This window comes from Canis lupus, chromosome 11, assembly GCF_048164855.1.
Source record: "Canis lupus baileyi chromosome 11, mCanLup2.hap1, whole genome shotgun sequence".
Lineage (NCBI taxonomy): Eukaryota > Metazoa > Chordata > Mammalia > Carnivora > Canidae > Canis > Canis lupus.
The window spans coordinates 14518965-14542686 of record NC_132848.1 but is presented as its reverse complement, the minus strand read 5'-3'; the positions used below and the strand labels follow the sequence as shown (position 1 = coordinate 14542686).

General features: G+C 42.6%; 1 protein-coding gene across 4 annotated transcripts in view; it reads left to right on the top strand.

The window, feature by feature from the left end:
• The window catches only part of PTPRR (protein tyrosine phosphatase receptor type R), a 233805-nt gene that overhangs the window by 147335 nt on the left and 62748 nt on the right, over window positions 1-23722 (top strand). The window lies entirely within an intron of this gene.

Sequence of the window (23722 nt, the reverse complement as noted above, 5' to 3'; positions counted from 1 at the left end):
CATGACATGGTTTTTGTTTCCTTACCTGCCTTTATGATGTATTCATGTTGACATTCCCATTTAAAGCATGAGCAGCCTGGGTGGCTCAGCAGTTTAGTGCCGCCTTCAGCCCAGGGTGTGATCCTGAGGTACCAGGATCGAGTCCCACGTCAGGCTCCCTGCATGGAGCCTGCTTCTCCCTCTGCCTGTGTCTCTGCCTCTCTCTCTCTCTCTCTCTCTCTCTCTCTGTGTGTGTGTGTGTCTCATGAATAAATAAATAAAATCTTTAAAAAAATAAAATAAAGCAAGGCCAATGTGGGGTGCCTGGGGTGGCTCAGTCAGTTGAGCATTGGACTCTTGATTTCAGCCCAGGTCATGATCTTAGGGCCTCAGGATTGAGCTCTGAGTTGGACCCCACACTCAGCAGGAGTTTGCCTGAGGATTCTCTCTCTATCCCTCAGCCCCTGCCCCTGCTCATGCTCTCTCTCTCTCTCTAAAATAAATAAATCTTTTCTAAACAATAAAAAATTAATAAATAAAAGCAAAGCCAATGTATGAAAACCAAGATATGCAATGTACATAAATGGGGGGCTAATTCTCTACTTCCCCAAAATGTTAAGCAAAGCTTTCCCATAGTATTTCTTAAAATAAGAAGCTTTCTGTTTATATTTAAAATACGCTTGATATGATATCCAACATTGCATGTCGGGGCAGTGGGGGAAGTGAGAAGCTCTCAAAGCTCACTCCCTGATTCATTTTCCTCTTATTTTCCTGTATCTTCATTTTCTATCACTGTCCTTTTTGTTGCTTTAGTTTTCAGATCACATCTCTAAATTTTTATTATATCTCCCATAACACAGACACACACACACACACACACATACACACACACGCATATCCCACATTCCTTGAAAAATATAAGAATTTCAGAAGACCAAGGTGGTCATTCAAATTTTTTTGTAAGCATTATCAAAAAAACAATGAATGAAGGAGAAAGAAAGAGATTTGTTGCAGTGATCTCCAAAGTCCTATAAAGGGAGAACACTTTGACTCCAGAACAGAAGAAAAATAGAGAGCAATCAAATCTTCCTTCTTCATCCCCTAAAATACTCATTGGTTTCCGTACAGATCCACGTGAGTCTCCAGGTACTGTTTTCTTAGTTGGGCACCACTACCTTGCCGTCTGGGCTGTAGACAGGATGGAACTTTCTCCCTAAGGCCAACCCAGGGTCAGGAGAACTGGATTCCAGACCCAGCCCTGCCGTTGCTGAATTGAGTGGCTTCATATGAATCATTGGCCTATGGGGCTTCACTTTCCTCATCTGTGACATGAAGGGGTTAAACTTGACTTCTTTGCTTCTTTCAGGCTCTTCTGCTTCACCCAAATTAGTTTTATACATTGATATTTGCTTCAAAGAAAACCTCAAAGCAGGTATCTGAGCATTGGTGGTGTACCAATGGCCGGATGATGATGATGACGGAACAGATCTGCTCAGATGAAAGCAATAAGGTGGTCATTTTCTATAGATGATTTAAAGGTGATAATATAACTATGTAGAAGTCAGATTAACTTTTATTATCATCATGCACCACCAATTCTAAGCCAGGCCAGTGGTTCAGTCCTCTAAGTAGTACCTATTGCCAGAACCCTGCCTTTGGCAGGCCGCTGCTGGGCATGTTTGAATTTCAAGAGCGTGAAGTTAGGTATCTCTTTATTCATTTAAATGAAGCAAATGTTTGAGAAGGGAGAGTACAGAGGTGGTCTCTTACTCATCTTTATGGTTCACCTGGGGGGACTCCAGCCGAGCCGCGTGTGTGATCAGAGTCAGGTTCCCTGCCACTTGGTCTATAAACTTCCCTGCATCCCCACCCATCACCTCCCACTTCCTCCCCACCTCAGAGGAATAAAGCTATTCTGTTAACAAGGGCTTGGGGTCATTCCCTCCCAGCCCTGATAACTACCCATCAATTTTCCTTCTCTTTTTCCAACTGTGCCCTCTTTGTTAATGCAAAGATGGCGAGAATGATATCAGGACTAACATGCGTTGCATATTTCACGTATATTATTTTATTTCATCCTCTCTGCCTGGTCTAATTCCCTTCTCTCCTTCAGTTCAGATTGTACACTGCGCACAGTTCAGATTTATCTTGCTGTAACACTGTTTGCATTAGATTACTCTGCTGGGTAAAAATCCTCAAAAGCTCCCCTGTGCCTGTAGACTCCTCTGTGCCTTAGGCACAGACCATCTTGCTGGGCCTTACAAGTCCTATGCTACTGGTCCCTGATCCTTCTCTCCAAATATGTTTGCCACTACCCCCAAAAGGAACCTTCCCTTCCATCCAGTCTGTTCTCCAGTTGTGCTGTGTTCCTGTCCACATCTGCATCTTTGTTCACCTAGCCCCTCTTTCTGTCTCCTTCATCGATCTCTGGTCTCCAGATCCCATCCAAAACTTACCTCCTACCATTGGCCATGACACTTATCTGTACCCGTAGGGATTCTTAACACCTCTGAGTTCTCACATCACTGCTAGCAGTGATTTTCATTAAAGACTAATCCAAAAAAAAAAAAAAAAAAGACTAATCCAGAAAGGCACTACAACTGATTTTCAGTAGTTTGTCCTGCCCCTTCACCAGCTTGGAAGAGTCTCAAGGACAGGTATAGACTCAAGATACTCTCGTGTCTCTCATGATTCCTGTGACCCTGGTACATTGTGAACACCAGAAAAATATTGTGGAGTTAATGCATTTGCATCTAGACATCTCATGTATTTCCAAAGAGGCTTCCATAAGAACAAACAGCCTAATGATAAACTACAGAGCGGAGTCCTTGTGTTAATATTACCTCTGACATTCACTAAATAAGTGATCCACCATGTTAATTAAGTCCTTTGTTGTGTAGTTTTCTCAATGTACAAAATAGATTTGATAATATCTGTTCTGCCTTTTTTCAAAGGACACCATAAAATTAGCAATCAATACAAAATGACATTTTTGTCTGTGAGAAGGAAAAGGAAATCTAGTATTCTTTTTGTTTTTGTTCCATGATCCCATTCCATGAGCCTATAATAGGCCAGTTGTTGAACTTGGGAAACTTCAAACATCTTTTTTTTTTTTACTGAATAGATAAAGTTGAGCCTGCCATTTGACATCATTAAATATTTTATTTTATTTTTTCATAAATATTTTTGGGACTGTCGATTGACTTACAATTTTTCTCATCCTATTTATAAGTATATATTTACAAATTTGACCATTTAATGTAACTTAACAGCTCTCAGTATCAGATTAAATCTACTCTTACCTAACAAATGAATTCATTTCCCATGGTGAGTCCATGAACTGAAAGATACATCCAGAGGCCTGCCCCACAACGACCGCATGTAAAACTTGGAACTTGGCAATTCACTTGTGATGAGCAGAACAGCATGTGCCTTGGGCAGCTGTGGCAGTTCAGCTAGACAATGTGAATGGCACAGCATGAGGCCATAGCTAGCCTCTTGTCTTGTCTCTGTCTTTCCCCCTTGTCTTGTCCTGTCCCTGTCCTCCTCAAATTCCCGGCCTATCACTCCCAAGGAAACCATATACAAGCCAGTTTCCAAATGTCCAGTAAGCAAAAGATCTCTAATTAAAAGATTAATACAGCTTCTTCCACTGGGAAAACCGAGAACTTGTAAATATGAGTTCTTGCAAATTTCCCCTTTAGGCTACTATAAGACTAACAGCCAATTTTATGGAAAGGAAATTAACAGACAGGTAGATTCACATTATTTCCTAATTTGATCTTTCACTAGGAATAAAAATGAACAAGGACAGCTAAGGAACTGTCAAGAAAGGGTATCTCCTTGTGACAGGGCACGCTCCCTCCCAATCAGTTAATGGGTCAGTAAGGATATGGCATTAAATGGAAGGTATCACAACTGAGGCTTGCGTGGGTCCCAAAGGGCTGCCAGAATCCAATGAATAAACATTCTCTAACTTCTCTTAAACCCTACCTTAGTACGAGTTTTGGAGTTTTGTTTTGTTTTCTTTTTTCTTTCTTTCTTTCTTTTTTTTGGTCTGTAAATACTGTGCAAATAATGATGTTACGTAATTTTATAGGTTTTTTTAGGCTGGTCCTGGGAGATTTCTATCCAAGCTAAAAAGATGCTGCTGTAGTGGAAGCAATAAAAACATGGGCCTGACCAAGAAAATGTTGGGTGTCCTACACCTAAACTAAAAGTTTTGTTTACTGTAATTTCCTCCAGGCAAGGTGGAGTGTCCCAGCGTCTGTCCCCTGCCCTCCCTAGTGCAGAAGCCTTTCAGTGTTCAAAAATGTATAACTAATTGCTTCTCAATTAATCTTCCTTTGGGAAATACAAGAAAAGGAAAGAGTGTACAGAATAGATACAACCGAATATTGGGGTACAAAGTTTACAACAATCCTCTGGAAATTAAAATCTGTATTCATGAAATAGACCCATCAATGAAAATGGAGCCAACTCCCTCACTTTCTGTCTAGTGAAATGGAGGCCCAGAATCTTCTCTTTTAGGTCTTTGGTGAGAAAAGCAGAGCCTGAGACAAGGAGTCTTGTCCAAGTGATTTATTGAGAGGACGTTCTCAGGAGAAGCCTAAAGTACAGTAGGAGGAGCAGAACAGAGGAGAAGCCAAGCAAAGAGGTGGTTTCAGCAGACACCTGGTCTCTGTCTGTTCACACAGGGAGCCCTGGTGCCTGGGTGGTACCTCACGAACAGCTGTTCCACCTTTAGGCAAGCAGGGTGGGCATCTGTAGTCCCATGTCTGTCAACCATTGGCTCTAGGCCATCCTGGGGATGAGAGAAGCCTAACTCCGTAGGCACCTCTGGCCTAGGCCACTGCCATCAGCCAAGGGTGATTCTCAAGAGAAGTGGCTCCAGTGAGCCATTCACAGCCAACACTCGCAGCAGTAGGGTGGGGGACAGGCAGGGCAACTGCCTGGGGAAGGTGAGGCATGGCGGCATCACTGCACTGGCCAAGGTGACCACACTGGTTACCACAAAGCTAGGTTTACACTCTAGGTTTCCTCAATCTTTCCTGGGATACACGTGCCAAAGAGCCTCCTTCAAAGAACCACCAGTCCTTCTAATGGAACCTGTGACCCAACACCACCAAACATTGGCAACCACCACTCATTTGTTGTTGGTTTTTTTAAAGCCTGACGATGGGGAATCATAACATAACACCTAACAAACAACCATTTAGAAATTAATCCTGATTTAATTCCAAGTAACACCAATCAAAACAACAACTCAGTCATGTTTATGGACCCTTTCCCTTTTCATGCCGGATCTCATTTAATCCTCACAAGGGACTTGCTGTCTCCTCCTTATGGTGAGGAATGGACACTCTGGAGAATTTAAGCTACTGCCCAAATAACATAATAGTATGTTACTGGGCTTGTGAGAGTGAGAAATAGAATTTGAACCCAAGCAAATTTGGCTCCAGAGCTCGTACTCCTAACAAGTATTATATTGGAATGGGGTGGGGAGAGCATATCTTATGTTCTAAGGAAAATAACTAAAAAATCGGTTACAAATCAATGTATTTATTAAGTAGGTATATTACAGAGTATCACACAGTTATTCCTCTTAGCAAATTTTTTTAAGACTTTTTTATTTATTTATTCATTCATGAGAGACACACAGAGAGAGGCAGAGACACAGGCAGGGTGAGAAGCAGGCTCCATGCAGGGTGCCCGACGTGGGACTCAATCCTGGGACTCCGGGATCACATCCTGGGCCTAAGGCAGGCACTGAACCGCTGAGCCCCCCGGGGATCCCCCGCTCCTCTTAGCAAATTTCATGCATAGCTTTCAGAATGTGTTTCAGATTCTAAACAAGTAAAACTCAGTTTTGTGAGGTAGATTCCAAACGCTCAGAGTGGAGAACCATCTCCCAGGCAATCTAGAAGCTCACGCCAGTCTAAGCCTCTCCTCCGTCTGCTTGTTCCCATTCTAGAGGCTGGGTGGATGTCAGCTAGCTACCTCCTCCTAGCTGACACGGTTGATATAATTTTAAGCTTTCTTTTCTTTTTGATCATCATATCTTTATAAAGTACTTTTATGGGGATGTCCAGAGTTGGGGAGGCCTTGGAAATATGCACAAGCCCTTTGCTGATGGTGAGCATCAAGCTCTTTTCCTCTTTATTTGTAGGACAGGCAATGGTTGCACTTTTATGGAGGTGTGGTGGGGTTCTGAAGGGTTAGGAAAAAAAACTTTGAAGTGTTCCTTATTTAAAAAAGAAAACAATGGGATTAAGAAAATGGAGGCAGAAGTTTTGAAACCTGTCAGTCCCTGTCACAGCACCTTCCCTCTCCCACCTCCCCTTGCCCCAGGGGACCCCAGGTGGAATAACAGGAGTTTAAGTCCCACTGGGTCCTCTCCTCCGTGTCTTCCCTCAGGCCACCCATCACCCAGGCTCCTGTGTCCTGACACTCAAGCACAAAAGGTTTCTCAGCATGCCATCCCCACCCATCTTTCCACACCCATGAGTCTGATCCTGGACACTGGCTTCCAGCCCTACTACACCGTCAACCATTTCCACTCCCATGATGGGGGGCAAAGCCCAGCTCTTTCCTGGGAACTCTGAGAGCTATTCCTTAAGGCTCTGACCTATTTCTAGAGAAAATTATGCTTACTTCCCCTAGCTGCATCACGTTAGCATCTCTATAGGGTTCTCCCTTGTTCTGACTCTAAAGTAGATGTGGTTGTGGTTTACTGCTTGGTTCACCAACTCCCCTACCTGTGATCAAATTAGAGCTTTACTGGGAGGGGTAAGCACTAAATGCAGGGCTTTTTCAAATAAGATTTCAAGCCTTTGCTAGGGGACCACGTTCCAGATCTAGATGTACAGGTGGACAGAATTAGGTGAAATGGACTTTTTTTGTAGAAGCATCCTAATCAGGGCAGGCACAGACGATTCCCAGAGTACGTTTCACTTCCTATTTTGAGAGAGACCAGTTCTGAATTTGCGTTACTGTGTCAGGAGATTTTCTTCTTACCTTTCAGGCAGACAGTTGCCTTTGGAGTCTTTTGAAATGTGTCTTAAAGCTGGAGCTCAGGGTTCCGCGATGTGCATTTTCTGGACCGCTCAGGCATGGTCTTCCTATGAACTGATGCTCTACTCCGTTGTCATCAGATTTTCCCAGCTATTGCTACGTGACCCCTATAGCAAAACAGGAAAAACAAAAACAAAAACAAAAACAAAACACACAGATCACCCATAGCAGGTGACTTTAGCAAAATTATTTTCAACTGATGGATTTGGGCTTTTTTTTTTTTTACTTGTACATATATCACGAACGTTAAAATGTCATTTCCATTCAGTAAACCTGGTGATTATCTGGATGTCATTTAAACACGGTGTGAGGGTTCTGTTCTCAGGGATCTTCCGAAGCTGGCCTCGATGCTTCGTATTACGTGCAAATAGTGCCCTCTAGTGAGGACCTGCAGGTTGAAGCCATCAGTAGCCAGTCCCTCTAGGGAAAAGGAAGCTGGTTCTTGTTTTTGTTAAGAAAAAAAATCCAGGGATCCCTGGGTGGTGCAGCGGTTTGGCGCCTGCCTTTGGCCCGGGGCGCGATCCTGGAGACCCTGGAGACCCAGAATCGAATCCCACGTCAGGCTCCCGGTGCATGGAGCCTGCTTCTCCCTCTGCCTATGTCTCTGCCTCTCTCTCTCTCTCTGTGACTATCATAAATAAATAAAAATTAAAAAAAGAAAAAAAGAAAAAAATCCATAATGAATGTAATGTCCTCTCTGGCAGGTGAAGCATAATCTTGTTTGGCAGGTACTTTACAAAAAGGCCTCGGTGTGATGATGAAAGAGCTGTAACTGGAGAAATAACAAACTGGTGGGAACACATTCACTTGGAAGTGATGTGCTTTCTAACAATGCGTAGCCTCCAGTCGTTTTCATCTCTCATACAACCCACAAGTGATTTTAAAGAGAATGTGTTATTATTATTATTACCTAATGTGGATTATAATATAGGAAGCCTTGTACTCAGGAGCCAATTTTTATGCTCAATCAGAGGTTTGAATATGAGCCTCAGTAACTGTCCACCCATCCTGGCTGGCCCACTCCTCCTTCCCCTCCTTTTGTCTCCTGATTCTCAGGTCCCCGCGTGCTGGTGTCCATAGCACAGTGCCTGACACATCCTGCATCCTCCGTGAATAGTTGTTAAATCTCATTATGAGAAAAGGAACAAGATCTTAAAATTAGGTTAGTTTTATGGAAAGAAATATTTCAAAAACAAAGCGAAACAGATGATATGCCCCCTTGGCCTCCAGTTGTAGGTCTGGGACACTGGCAGGTGGCCTGGGGTCACTGAGCTGCCCTCCTGGCCTGGCCTCGCCCTCACGCTGCACCGCAGGGCCCTTAGGGAGCCTCCCAGAACCCTCGTCCCCCTGCTCTGAGTGCAGGCTCCAGGACGATTATGTTGTGTTTTATCTGCCATTGCATTTTGACTCCTACATTAGAGGTTTGTTACTAAACCCTTACTCAGAAGAATATCCTTCTCCCAACGGAATCCTTAGCCTACCTAAGGATCCTGAGAAACAAATTGGAATTTTTATTCCACTTTAATCAATCCGATGCTCAGAAATTTGTTGTTTGGTTGGGTTGGGGTTTTTTGGGGGTTTTTTGTTTGTTTGTTTTTTACATTTCCTTTACTACATACATAGTTTTATTTACTTTTTTTACATTTGTTAAATTTATATTGAATTTGCCAACATATAGTATGACACCCGGTGCTCATCCCATCAGGTGCCCTCCTCAGGGCCCGTCACCCAGTCACCCTGTCCCCTCACCCACCTGCCCTTCCGCAACCCTTTGTGTGTTTCCCAGAGTTAGGGGTTTCTCGGGGTTTGTCTCCCTCTCTAATTTTTCCCACTCAGCTCCCCTCCTGTTTTTCAGTTGACTCTTTCTCATTCTCCAGGCAGTTTTCTCCAAATCCGTCCTGCTCTCCTTAAATTCCCTTCCTGCGTCTCATCCATAGAAAAAACACGCACCTCTGGGGATAAACTACCTCTAGTAGTTTCCCTGACTCCACAAATACTTTCTCTCTCTCTCTCTCTCTCTCTCACACACACACACACACACACACACACACGCACACACCTCACACATGAGTCAAATCTCCTGAGAACTCATTCTGTGTCTCCTCCCTTCGTAGCTCCACACAGATAAGGGTTCCTAAACACCGGCCGAATCACACAAAGTCAGCCTCACTCACCAGACTTAGCCTTACACATCCGTTTCTGCTCCGAATTGTCCATCGGGTCCCAGAAAGTCCCAGGACATGGAAAACTTCTCACCTGCCATTTTATTCCTCGGTGCTTCATTTCTCCAGCCACTTTATGTGACCAATGAGTTTTAAAGTCGGCTTAGCTTGATAGGTAGGTCTTGTAAAATTAAAGAGATCTATCCTGAACCTGTTATTTCAGGACAGAAATGCATCAGAACCCTCGGGCGTGAAAATCATGCCATGGAATCATCTCGTGTACATAAAATAATGGCCTAGAAATCTAAACAGAGACCTCAAATAACAAGATTGTAGATTTTTCCAGGAGAGGCAAGACTTCTTCATCCATGAATATCCTGTAAAGCTTTGTATGGGGGCGATTGTCCTCATTCTCATGTTTACTTTCCTAACTGCATTTTGAAAGTCCGGTCTTAAAAAAAAATACTTAAACATTTTTGTTTTTAATTTTCCCCTTTGCAGAGGGAAAATTCTTCCATCCAACTTCTTGATACAGGTGATCTTTATCATCTTGGCTGTAGCAGTGATGGCTAGATTTTCCATCCCCATTTTGTGGAAGAGTATTTTTTCTCCTTTTTAAACCAGCCTTTATAGTGTATATTATTTCAACTTTAAACGTGTTTCATTGCCCACTCTGTCCTTACAGTTCATGGAGTGTTAAATGTATCAGAGGCAGTAATTAATAGAAAAACACACAAATTAATTGAAACAGGTCCAAAAACTGTGTGAGGGAAGGGCTTCGGTATTAGAACCAGTTCAGAGTAGAGTGAATGTGCTTCCGTTTGGGTGAGAATCAAAGAATGTAAGCAGTGAAGCGTTACGCACACACCAGATTTGGGGAGGAAGATCTCATGTATTTTGTTATTTGTGCAGATGGAGTCTAAGAGCTTGGTGTATGGATATTTTAGAAACGTATACACAGAGATATTATTGGAATAATTCATCTCTACCAAATGTGAAATCCTTGAGAGCACTGAGGGGCATGCTCTGCAAATATTTAAGAAGTGGTGACCCCAAGATTTCTAATTTATTTTTTTTCTAATTTCTAATTTAAATGGATCCTACTAGATATGACCGGTAGGGGGTGCACTGAAACAACATTATGCCTTAAAAGTAACAATCCTTGCCTCCTTGTGAGTGACGGAAATTCCCAAGTCTGGCTTTACATCCTCTATGGTGTTACCAGCAAAATCTAAGCTGGCAAGTGTGTCATGAAATCTCTAGAATAGTGTCAGTAGGAGCCTCCCTGAAGTATGTTTAATGGTTACACTTCATTCAAGTACTTTTATCGCCCTCATGGTGGGAGGATAGGCACAAAATTGAATGGCTTTAGAATGTCAAGCTCCTGAATATATTAATAATTAGTAAAACAATAAAAATAATAAAACATGGCTTAAAAATGGCCTAAAAGTGGCCCCACACTTTTTTTTTTTTTTTTTGTAAATCATTGTGACTCTTCAGAATACTAAACTGTGTAATTCAGTGAACTGAATTGTAGATTCCTTGGGATAAGGTATCTTAACACCATTAGTGTTCTTATTGTCTATAAAGGTGCCTGGAGCACATTAGACCTTAAAAGGCTTCATCCCTTCCCACATTCCCACTCGGGGTTGGTGGCCGTGGTCATGATGGGCATGGGGACAGACTGGAAACAGGTGGCGGTACTAGATTAGAACTGGGAGCTTCTTGAAAAGTCAGACATGCAGCATTTCAGAGTTGAGAGGAAACTGAGAGCAGTGGCTCCTAAACCTCATTTCACCTCCGACTCCCCTGGGAAAACTACAACATTTCTAAACATTCTTCTAGATAGTAACATGTCTGGATAGAACTTCTATTCCCCCATCTAGATAGTATTTCTAGATAGAGAATATTCTAGAGTCAAACTCAAAAGTTTAGCCTCAGTAGCTCTGGGGGAGAATTGGGGAGATAGAAGCAGTAGCTCTGGGGGAGAATTGGGGAGATAGAAGCAGATATAAATATATAGATATAGGTCTATACACGTGATAGATACATATCGATATATACATATATATTTAAAATATGCATATATTTAAAGTCATGCATATAATCAAACATATTCTTATACTTAACTGCCTATGTATGTTCAAATACACTTAAATTACTCTATTTTATATTTCTATATTTAAATTACTTGCATTTGAGAACCACAATCTTAGTGGTCCTGGCCCAGGTCCCAGGGATGTTCCTGTAATTCTGCAGCTAGCAGCAGGGCCTCTGATGTGAAAGCAGCGGGCACACCCCTTTCTGGAAACAGAGCCCTGAAACTGAAACAACTCATCAGGTGCAAAGCTGAAAACTTTTCCAGTGATTGTCTAAAGTCCCTTTCGCTTTTAACCCCAACAGCTGGTCCAACCGCCCTTACTTGCTTGCTTAACACAGGGTTCCTGAGGATGGACTTTTCTAAAATGATTAGGATTACAAGATGTGACCCCTTTGTGTTTTACTGAGGAACTGGGAACAAAAAGTTAACCAACGTGTTTACAAAGAACTGTAAATCCTCGGGGAGCCATCTGTCAGCACTGGGTTATTCAACCATAGGATTGGAGTTGGCCTGGTAGCTCGCTGTAGATTTTTCCACATTTTGATCTAAATCAGTGGTTTTCTGCTGTGTCCCCAACAAGGCCCTGGGGCAGACTTGGGCTAGTGGGGCCTGCCCTTCTCAGACTCTTCAATAAGTTCAACTCTCCGTGCACTTGTTCTGCTTCCTGGCCTTGCCGGGAAGGTTTTCTTTTCTTTCTTAATGGGAGCCCCCAATTTTGAAAAGAGTTTTAAGATCACAATTGTTTCCTCAAGATAGGCTTGCTCAGGATAAACCTCTGGATAGAATCAGGGGCCTGAGGGGAAATACAGGCTAGTACGTGTGTCTTCCTCATGCTTCGGCAGTTTTGTGCAGAGTGCATCAATTGCCCTGTTTGGAAGCAGCTTTCATGAGACTCTTTTAGTGCAATTCCTCTGTATTGGTGCAATGAGGTACCTATAATTCCCCTCAGTGCATCTGAGACATCGTTAGGGCTTCCTAGGGCTGTTTATGACAAATACAAATCCAAAAATAATTCCTAGAAAAGCCATTGCTTACTTTCAGATACATTGTTCATTGGCCGTTTGGAATACCTGATCACAGAACAAGAGTGTCTGCTAACTCCTTGTAGAAATCCTATTAATTTTTCTTGTGCAATTCTTTACAGAGTAACTCTGATGTGTTGTCTATTATTTATGCTTAGAAGTTAATCAAGAGGTTATGTCACTCACTCAATGTCACCTAACTGACCGTGGGAACCTCCAGACCCCGAGCTGTCAGTCACTGTACATACATTTCTAGGCTCTTACATTTCTGTCCATATTTGAAACTTGATTTTTCCCTTAAAATGTGTTGCTTATGGTAGGTACATATTGGGTATTTGTTGCACCAAATTGGATTCTTGATGAAATTTTCTTGAATTAAGTTGACCAAAGTATAAGCCAAAAAAAAGAGTAAGCAGATGAAAAAGGAAAAGGGGGAAGAGGAGAAGGAAAGCGAGGAAGAGAAAGAATCACTCTTTACTGGGTGTTAGCTTGGGGCTCCTGGAAGATCTCCCACAAAGTTAGATCGAAAACATCACATCATCATGACCTTTCTGTGATGTGAGTCTACACAAGAAGCAATATTATTTGACTGTGATTGTCCTGTGTTGGCCTGGTCAGGCATTCATTCGAAAGGCTCTTTCTTGGCAAAGAGTTTGCCTTTAACAGGAGCTATGCTAGAGATCTGAGTGTGAACCCATTCATCCTAGAACTTGACAAATAGTCTAGAAATAAAGTCCTCATCTGGCCTCTCTGTGTCCTAAAATCAGATATTTAAGCCTTCAACAGTTGGTAAAGGGAACAGTAACTAGATTAAGCGTTGCTTTGTCATTATTCTAAGAATAATCACCTGCTCTGAATGCTTTTCCATTCCTTCCCTCTATCTTCTCCATCCTATTACAACCATTTGTTCTACAAGGACAGTTGTCAGTTCATAAACTCACTCAACTTGGCTATGGGTACTTTTTTTTTTTTTTCAATATTCAGTCCCCAAATCAATAACTGGGGGATCTGAATTTTTCATCCACATTGTGAATTCTTCAGTGACAGAGCGTAAGAACAGCGCATATTGAGAAGAAAAGCCTTAGATTTCCTGACTAAAATATAACTGCCTTTCCTCACTTGGAGGATAATTTTACCCTATTGTGCTTTATTTATTCTTGGTAGAACTCACAGGGATTGTTTTCAGGATAATGTCAGGGTAATTGTTCAAAACTGAGCTATGGGCCAACCCAAGGGCATTCTCCTGGGAATAGCTTGGCTAAAATGTACAAAAGATCTCTCCTCTTATCAAAAATATTTCTCCTTAGACATAAAGATAAGTGAGGAAAGGTTTGACATGAGATAAAAATAACAATGAAATAAGTCAGTGACTAAATGCCGTCTGTGATCTTAGTACAAGGAGGGCAAATAAACTGTCTCCTGGCCTTATGTCTTCATGCTCATTTTATAAGAGGGCGATCTAGAAGCTGCCTTCTGCGCACTGCAAAGGGAGGCCTTCTACACCCTTCCTTTCTTGGTGAGGGTTGGCCATGAGGCAATACCAAATGTTGGTAAATATGAGACCTTGATGCTTCTCGAGCTCTTACAAATTTTTGACGATTTCTTTTTCTTACGGAGGGGAAGGGAGGGGGGCGGGGGGGAGAGAATCGTAAGCGGGCTCCCTGACATGTGCGTCCTGAGCCCCACGGGGGGCGGGCGGGTGGGCAGCTCCATCCCACAACCTTGAGACCATGACCTAAGCCGAAATCAAGAGAGGGTCACTTAACCAACTGAGCCGCTAGTGCCCTTAGATTTTTGTCGATTTTTAATGAACTCTACGTGTAACATGTTCTTCTTGCAGAAACTCTGAAAGCATATTTAAGCCCAAACAAAACCGCAGGAGTTCTCTCGCAGCCAGTCTGACCCCCAGAGACAACCGCCACCGACTTTTAGTGAAGACTTTCATGCACACACGTGGCCTGCTGGCTTACCACACAGTACGCGTGGCTGAGGACAAGGCAATAACCGTGTGCACAGACAGCAACCGTGGTCCTAAGAGGATGGGAGCAGTGGGGCTGCGGGGGGCACAGGGGAGCCGTGGCCATGGCCATGACCTTGTAGGAGCTGGGGCACTCGCAGCAGCTGGGCCCACGGTGGCCGGGGCATGGGGGCAACTGTGCTATGAGTAAAGCCTGGTGGGGGGACGTGGCTCCCACCGGGGGCCCGATTTTGTCCCGGGTATTTTAGATTTATCATCTGCATGAATCCTCGCAATCATCCCCCAACTAAGCCTGCTCAGTGTGCGCCCATCTTCCAGATGCAAAAACTGAGGTCCATGGAGGCCAAGTCACCTGCCCGAGATCTCACAGTCGTAAGGTGCGGAACCTGGGCAGTGTGACTCCAAAATCCACTCTTAACCATAAGTTGCTGGTAAAAAGGATCGTCTGTTCTGCAGATGTTTTTCTCCCCTGTTGTGTTATTCCTCAACGACTTGCCACGACCCCACCTCTACATGTGGCGCGTTTAACGTTTTTTAGAGTTTCCGCGAGCTCTTGAGAAAGAAAGGGCAAGTGACCACACTGCTCGGTGTGTGGCTGCCCCCCATTTGGGAACCCCACGGGCCTCGATGCTCCCGAAGGCCCTGTGACTGCTGAATCAGGCAACAAGAAATCAGCCTGGAGAACCCACGCTCAAGGCAGGGGGCTGTGTTCGCCAACGCGCCGCTGGGGTGGGACTGCCATTCAGCACCCACGGCCAGAGCAGCCAGGGGCTTCAGGGAAACTGTAAAAACAAACCAAAAAAAGGAAAATGTTGCCACTCTGGCTCGGTTTTTAAGTCTCCTGTGATTTTAGATTTTGCAAGCTTCAGTTACGCCTTACACCTGGGACATGTCACCTGGGTGCATCCCCGGGCCCGTCCTTGTGCGAAAGGTGCCCTCTGGAGCTGGACTCCAAGGTAGTGTCAAAACTGAAACAGAAGTCCTCTCCAGAGCATTCGAAAACTGTTCTCTCTTGAAGGATGGGAAATACTGAGTCTTGGGCAAGACGCATAAGCCCCGTCCTAAGTGTGAATTCTCCTGTCCTTTCCTAACGACCTCAGGGCCCATGCCACACGTGGCAACATTCGAAGTAAATAGGCTGCAAATATGAGATAGTCGTAAGGGAAAAAAGCGACCTCCAAAGTTATCTCGGGACTTTTCTGCTCAGGGTTCCAAGCTGAAGTTTTGATGACATGACTTGATTTAATTTCCACGTCTCTTATCTGTAGTTGATTCTTGTTACTGCAGTTGCTACTGGTTTTTGACTTGTACACAGGAAACCAGTGCCAATCAATTTTGTTCCCATGGTGACAGGAAACCCTGGTTGGTCAGATGTTGATTGTGCTTGCTATTCATGCCCCACCCATCGTATTTTCTTCCCTTTTGGCTGAACTTAAGACAAATTAATCAGTGGTCGACATCTGGCAGACAGTTTGGGTGTCTTCTCAGTGATTTGTTGACCTGCACAGTTAAAAAGTAAAACTCCAGGGCGTGAGACTTGCAGACACTAAATATAAACGCTGCCGGGGGTCCCTCCTAAGGTTTTGTGGGAAAGGCACATCCTTGAGCTTTTTTCACTCAAAGTGTGTGTTTTTTCTCAAGTAATGAAACATCTGTTGAATGAACAGTTCAGCTGATTCACAAGGGTGAGGGGCTTAGCCCAGCTTATTGGGAATTCCAGATACAAAGCGTGTGACGGGGACAAGGAAAGGCTCGGAGAATGTTAAGCTTTTTAACAGGTCTCTGCTGTTTGTGATTCCTCGGTAGCCACCTGCGTGTTTGCTTCCAGCTTGTGTTCCCATTGCACATAAACATGCCCCTTACCACTGAGCACTCTGGAAGCCAATGTCCTAACCCAGAGCGGGACAAAGCCGGCAACTCAATTGAAATCGAAGCGTAAAAACTCAAGCTGGATGACCTTCCCATCCCTCGAAGCCCAGCTTCTCTGGAGCCTCCTCTTTCAAACTCAGTTTAGGACTCCATAAAGAGAAATATTGTACAACTGTCTTCCTAGGCTTGCTGACTATTCCCAGAAGTCATCGGTTCTAAAGACAGAGGGACTACGATGTAGGTCTGATTTTATCAGGCCTAGCGATAGCAAAGATCATGAGAAATGCAATGCAATGTGGTGGAGGGATTTTTTGGCCTTTTTTTTTTTTTTTTTCTGTATAGGAAGACGAAGGAAGGTAACAATACAGGAAGGTGAGATTAAGATAAACCTAAAAAGGGCAGGTATGTTGGACCGGATAGGCTTTTCCTGTTCCTAAAATGTCTTGTGTTCTTACACAGGAAAAGCATTCTTACTCACCCAAGGCATTTGCAAGTCCTAGGCACAAGACCTAAAAGTGCCCTGGGTTGTGGTGGTAAGAAAGCAGGAAAGAAGTGGGTGGGACGGGAAGCAGCCCTGGTGAGTCCATAACCAGGATGAACTTCCCAAAGGGCAGAAGAGTGTTGGACCATTTATTCATCTGTGTCTCCTTTATTTTGAGAACCGACTCTGCTGCTTTGTTCCTTCTCCGTATTTCCCACACCAGGATTTGAAGACATTTAGAACAAGGGTCAACTCAGGGCGTAGAATCACCAAAGAGTCGGTCGGTGTGCTCGTGGAGAGCTGGCACTCCTTTCGGATTCCAGTATCATCCCATCCGACGACCCTCCCAAAGATTTCTTCCCTCGCTGGATTAGCTGGGGTTGGTGCGGGGGGGGGGGGGGGGGAGTTTGATCCCAAAGGAGAGGCCAGGTCTGTGAAACTGAACTGAGATTAAATCGCTAGGAGAAGATTGCAGAGTTTTGGATCCTCATATTTTGCAGATCCTTGTAGCAGAAAACCCCAAGACATTAAATAAATATTGTTAGGCCGTCAGGGAGACCTGGCATTGGCCAAGGCCCTTTAAAAAAACCTAGTAGTGACCCCAAATCCAATCTGGCAGCCAACCTGTAATGCATTGAAAATGTAACCTATAAAAGGCATTTAATATTCTCCCAATTTCCGCCTCATTTTAGTTCTTTAGATTTGCATGATGGTCTATATGGACGGGAGCAGTCCCCTGTGTGCCACTCTTCTTTCCACCTGTGAGCCCGGTGCAGTGGAAAGGAGGACACCCCAAGGCCATGGCTGCACTTGTTATTCACAGTAGCAGCAGGTGGCCCCCGCGAGATGCTAGCTGGGATAAATGAGCGTCTCTTCCTGGGCAGCAGTTTGACCATGTGCGACGTCAACTCTGACTGTAACCCAAACTGTTCCTTTGGTTCTTTAGCATCATCCCTAACCTACAAAGCTGAGAGCTTCGGGATATTTGGCAGTAGCACGCGTAAGCAAGTGCTTCCGCAGGGCGTCCCGAGGAGTAGGGATAACAATGGGTAAATGCCTGCAGTGCAGCTTCTATCAGGGACATATGGCAGGCCTGTTTTTCTGGATGATCTTGTTAATATAACACATGCATTTTAAATAACTAAACCTCTCTTGGCATGCCCAGAATAGAAAGCATCAGGGCTACGAAGCAGCTCTCTGTGTAAGCAAAACCTATCCAGTGAAGAACCAGATCTGAGCTTTAATCTGAACCCAGACAGAAAAAGTTGTTAGACCAAAGATAAGAGGAGGGAGGAAGTAAGGTCATTTGGGGGCGTATTTAGATATAGGATAACATCCCAAGGCCTAGTATTGGTTCCAATAAAAAAAAATTTACACACATAGAAAAAGTCCCAAAATAACTACTCCACTGTATGGAGAACAAAGAACTAGAAAAGCCTTGATATACCTCTGTGAATACTTAACATCCACGGAGCAGCTGCTATGTATCAGGTGCCGCACAAGATGCATTATGACGATGTAACAGGAGTTCCTCCTCATAACCACCGCAGGGACGGAGATTTTAGGATCTTCGCTTTCGTGATGAGAAAACTAATAGATAGACATTTAAGAAATGCCAGGGAGTCCGTGGGCTGCACAGTCGATCCCAGGTCTGTGTGCTAGAAAAAGCTCCCACCTCCTCCAGTCTCCACCACCCCTGATGCCCTAGACCCTCTGTAGTTCTGCTCCAGCCTCGGGTACAGATACATGCTTACGAAGATGGGTGTCCATAACGAGACTGCACTCAGGCTTGTCAGAGGAAAAGCAGACGTGTTCTCTAAGATCAAATAATTTATTTGACCAGCCTAAGGTGCGCAAACCCATCCCACCTGGAGGAGAGCCGCCGGTGCCCCCTGCCACCCCTAGATGGCACCTGCGCGCCGCTGACCGATGGAGACACTCAGGGTCAACAGCAGGTTGGGCTTTTGCTGTTGGTGCGAAGGAAGACATCTGAGCAGTTGGGTTTCTCTGTTCCCTCAAATCCTGCTGGAGATACCTGTTGCCATTTTCAGATCTAAAGCCAAATCTGGTAGACAGGGGAAGGGCCACATAACCATCTGAAGGCTGACGAGGAGTTGCAGAAACCTCCCTTCCCAGAGATCCCCTGTCATCGGGGATGATGTTGGTTGTTCAGACAGCAGGCGCCCTCAACAGGGCTTCCCAGCTCCCGTGTCCTTGGCCCTGCAGAAGAGTCTTCTTAGAACTCAATCACGAAAGGCTTCTTTACTTCTTCTTGGTTGCCAGTGCTAACGATTTAATAGACCCAGACACAGGAGCCATAGGATTTGGGCGCTTCAGCCTTTGCAGTGTTCATTCTAGACAAGAAAGGATTTGTTGCTCTCTTCCCCCACCCCCACCCCCACCCCCGCCCCCCCCCAAAAAAAAGAAAAAACCAATAACACCATTGACTCCAGGAGCTTCAGAAGAACCATTAGGATTTGTAGTGAAAATGGATTTCTTGGTAAAGCACTAAAGGTGGGAGAACTTCACTGCAGGAAAAGGCGGGGGTGAACTCGGGGTCCCCGCGGTGCTCCGCGTGCATCTTAGCAGGCCAGCCCAGGAGCTAACTGGCAGTACATCAGAAAGTATGATTATGAGGGAAAGCTGCAATGGCCCTCGTGTCAGCTGTTTTCCTCCACAGGATACTGAGTGATTCCTGTCCCAACCAGATACTGATTACTTAAAGCTTAGCCCAAGAGTTCTTGTCAAAAACGATTTCCGTAGTATATTTTGACTTGCTGAGGTCTGAAGAACTTTTGGAATTTGTTAGGTGTGGGCCTGAACTCCAGGAATGGGTCAGTAGTATTTGGTTAATGAACTCTATCCGTTTGTACAGATTGTCTTGAACACCTCGTTTTTATCTCACTTTGAGTTCTCTGGATGTTCTTATCTGACGTGTAGAAGTTGTGGTGGAAAATGTGTGCATTGATCATTCAGACAAGGGAGAGTAAAAAAAAAGAAAGTTCCCAGGACTTACCTTCACATTGTTTTATACAATATTTCAAACATATGTGACCTGCTGTAAATGCTTCAGCCCACAAATTTATGTGTTCTTCTGTTTCCCCCTGAGACTTGCATTTTCTTAAGTTTCTATAAGATACTGTTTCTCATCTATAATACAGGTAAACTCAAAATACTTGAATTGTTGAAGGCTGTTTGTTAGAAGGAGTAAATTTCCTTCACGTGAGATACACAGAATTTATGTAACAGCCAACTTTTCGAACTATTCTACACCAAATATTCAACCTAGAATGGTACGATTCAGAGTGCGTCTGTATACAAAGCAGTGGGCCATGAAGTCATTTTTATTTTATTTTATTTTATTTTATTTTATTTTATTTATTTTATTAAGTCTTTTTAAAAAACCTTTCTTAAACATATAACTACCAGTGTTAAGGCTTACCGTACTAGGTTGTTTCATACGTCCAGCAGTCAAAAAGCAATTCCCAAAATAACATAGAATGGAATATTCAAATCAAAATCACAGATGTTTAAAGACGCACTTCACCCTGAAGTCAGACATGGAATTTGAGCAACCTTTCAAGTACCGTGATTATGTGAGATTTAAAAAAAAAAAAAATGTTATTTTTCATTTGTTAGCATGGATCTCTATCCATATCAGAAATCAATAAGCATTCTTACAGGAAAATCCCTGATGAGTTATTAGGTTTTATATTACAATTGTTTGGTACGTAATAAAAGCAAATATGATTTTTTTCTATTTGGAATCAGTAAAAACATTATGATAAAGAGAACAAATAATTCATTTGTAATCAGTCTTGAAAATCTCTGAGTACTTCATTCTTTTTTTTTTTTTTTAAGTTTTTTTTTTTTTTAATTTTTATTTATTTATGATAGGCACACAGTGAGAGAGAGAGAGGCAGAGACACAGGCAGAGGGAGAAGCAGGCTCCATGCACTGGGAGCCCGACGTGGGATTTGATCCCGGATCTCCAGGATCGCGCCCTGGGCCAAAGGCAGGCACTAAACCGCTGCGCCACCCAGGGATCCCTGAGTACTTCATTCTTATTTCCCTTCCCACATCTACAAATCTCGGCCATGAACAAAAGAAAGGCATGGATGCAGAGAAGGAACTGAAAATTAAGTCAATTATGTCTCGTTTCAGTGGAGTGGCTAAGGCATTCTGTAGATAGGGGACATGCCCTGTATTTAATGATTTTTGTCCTGCATCCTGTCCTGACTTTGTCAGGACGCCGTAAATGTCCTGTATTCCACTTTTTAAATTAAATTACAAAAATTGGCAGTTCCAGCTATCTTTCCAACCTAACTGGGCATCCTCTATTTCTATTTGCTAAATCTGGTGACTCTGCACCTTGTCATCCCCATGAGAGTCTTTTAGGAGTTAGATTCATTCGTATATTTCTAAAGTCCACTCTTATCATCAAATATGACCATTTTCAGGATGAAATGTCGCTGTTACAGCTTAAGACCACTTACCACGCTCAGATGACAGAGTTAGTTGGCATTTAAGATTATTGTAGGCTTCTAGCCTCCCTTTACCTGAAAGGTGGGTTTATCTCTATACATGGGTATGTTTTTCTTGTTGATTATTCTGTTGTTCACAGAAACATGTCCTGGAGATTTTAAAAAAAAAAGTCATTATTGAATATTTCAGAGTTTGAATTGTCTAGATGAATGTTAGGATTTCTATGTTGAGGTCTCTGGTAAGAAGAAAGAATGAATTAACTTATAAAATGATATCTGAAGGAGAATAGTTTGTTAGAGAAACAGGGAATATTCTTGTCACCGTTGTTCAAAAGTCTGCTTTTACATATTCTCCACTGCCATCTGCCTTGGAGAAGTGCTGTTGAATATATTAAATTTAGAACATTTTAATTTTGTCTTTACAGTTATAGACATCCTTTGGATGGCAAATTCTTATAGTGAAAACTTAATGATTATCAGTTGTGTATCTAGAAGGCAGATTGAAATGGCTTCCATGGTAGACAACTAAAATGTCATTTTAAAGGACCTTTCATAAATAGTGATTATACGGTAGATATTCTCTTGGCACCGTGTCAGATGCTTACCATCTCATGTACTCCAAGCAGCTAAAAGAAGCTGCCACCCGTATACCTAAGTCTAGATAATCAAGACCATGGTTTCAAAGTGTGTGTGTTCACGCCAAGGAATATGGGGAATGGTCCACTCTGATGTAGAAAAAGAAATTAGAAAAGTCATTTATATTTATTTTTATCTTCTCCTTTCCTGCTTCCAATCTTATAAATGTTTTACAATTTACATAATATATAAGTAAAACAGAACGTGTATGCAATCTATAAAAAATAAACTTCAGTGGAGATGCACCTACTTTTTTTTAACCAAATAAGAGAAAAAAATGAAAATTACCAATAATTCCATGAAAATGAAGGTAGATTTAGAGTCCAGATATAGTAGAACCAGTCCAGATGTATTATAGTGTGATCATAATTCCAATATTCTAGTAATGCTATCCTTAAAGTCTTAGAAGCTGGTAAAGAGGGAAATAAAAGAGGTAGAGGTTGCTTTGTGTAATGTCTTAAATAACAAAGAAAATTTACTTTTGCCATACTTGGTACATAGTAGAAGTTTATATTGATTATACCTCTCAAAATTGTTCCTTCAGATATATTTGCACACATAAACAAAGATAGAATTAAAAAATATCCATTGTAACATTGTTTGTAATAGCAGAAAGAACTGGAAATAAATAAATATCTATCGTTAGATATTTATCAATACAAATATGTCATCATAGATTTATTATTTATAAAATATACATTGTTTACTCTAATTAGACAAGCTTTCCAATACATAATGTAAAAACTATAAAACTCTTAGAAGAAAACGTGCATGGGACGCCTGAGTGGCTCAGTGGCTGAGCGTCTGCCTTTGGCTCAGGGTGTGATTTCAGGGTCCCTGGATCAATCCCCATGTCGGGCTCCCTGATGGATGGGGAGCCTGCCTCTCCCTCTCCCTGTGCTGCTCCCCCTGCTCTCTCTCTCTGTCAAATAAATAAATAAAATCTTTTTTAAAAACTCTCAAAAATAAAAAGACAAAGACCCAGTTTAAAAATGAGTAAAAGATGTGAATAGATAATTCTGCCTAGAAGATGTGCACATGGCCAGTAAGCACATGAGAAGATGCTCAGCATCCTTAGTAATCAAGGAAGTGCAGTCAAAACCACAATGAGATATGACTTCGCATCAACTAGGATGACTTGAATCAAAATTACGGGTAATAATGAGTATTGGCAAAGTCGTGGAGACATCGAGCCTTTGTCCATTGCCCATGGGAATGTAAAGTGGTGCAGCCAGACTTTGGAAGGACATTTGGCAGTTTCTCAGAAAATTAAATCTGGAGTTTCCATATGACCAATGACTTCTACTGCTAGATGTTTATCAAGAGAAATAAACATACGGCTACACAAAAATGTGTACACAAATGTTCTTAGCAGAATTATCTATAATAGCCAAAAGTGGAAACAATCCAAATGTCCACCAACTGATAAATGAATAAATAAATATGGTATATCCGTAGAATAGAATTTACTGCGCCATGAAAAGAAGTGCACTCGTGATAGATACTACAACGTGGATAAACCTTGACAACATGATGCTAAGTAAAAGTCACCAGACAGAACTGGTCATATGTTTTACGATTCCATTTATACGAAATGTCCAAAACAGGCAAATCTACAGACACAGAAAGTAGATGAGTGGTTTCCGAGGACTGAGAAGAGGGAGGAACAGAGGGCAACTGCCCATGGGTAGGGAGCTTTTTTTATGGGCCGAGGAAAATGTTATAAATTAGCTGTTACAATGCTTACACAGCTCTGTGATTATACTAAAACACTTTAAAAAGGTGAATTTTATGATATGTAAACTGTCTCAATAAAAAAGGGAAAAGGCATCGATAACATTAATCTTATATCAAATTGTTGGCTGTTTCTGGAAAATTAGTGGGACGTTGCTTCTGGCATTTTTTTTTTCCCCACTTTATTTGATTTGGTTGAAAC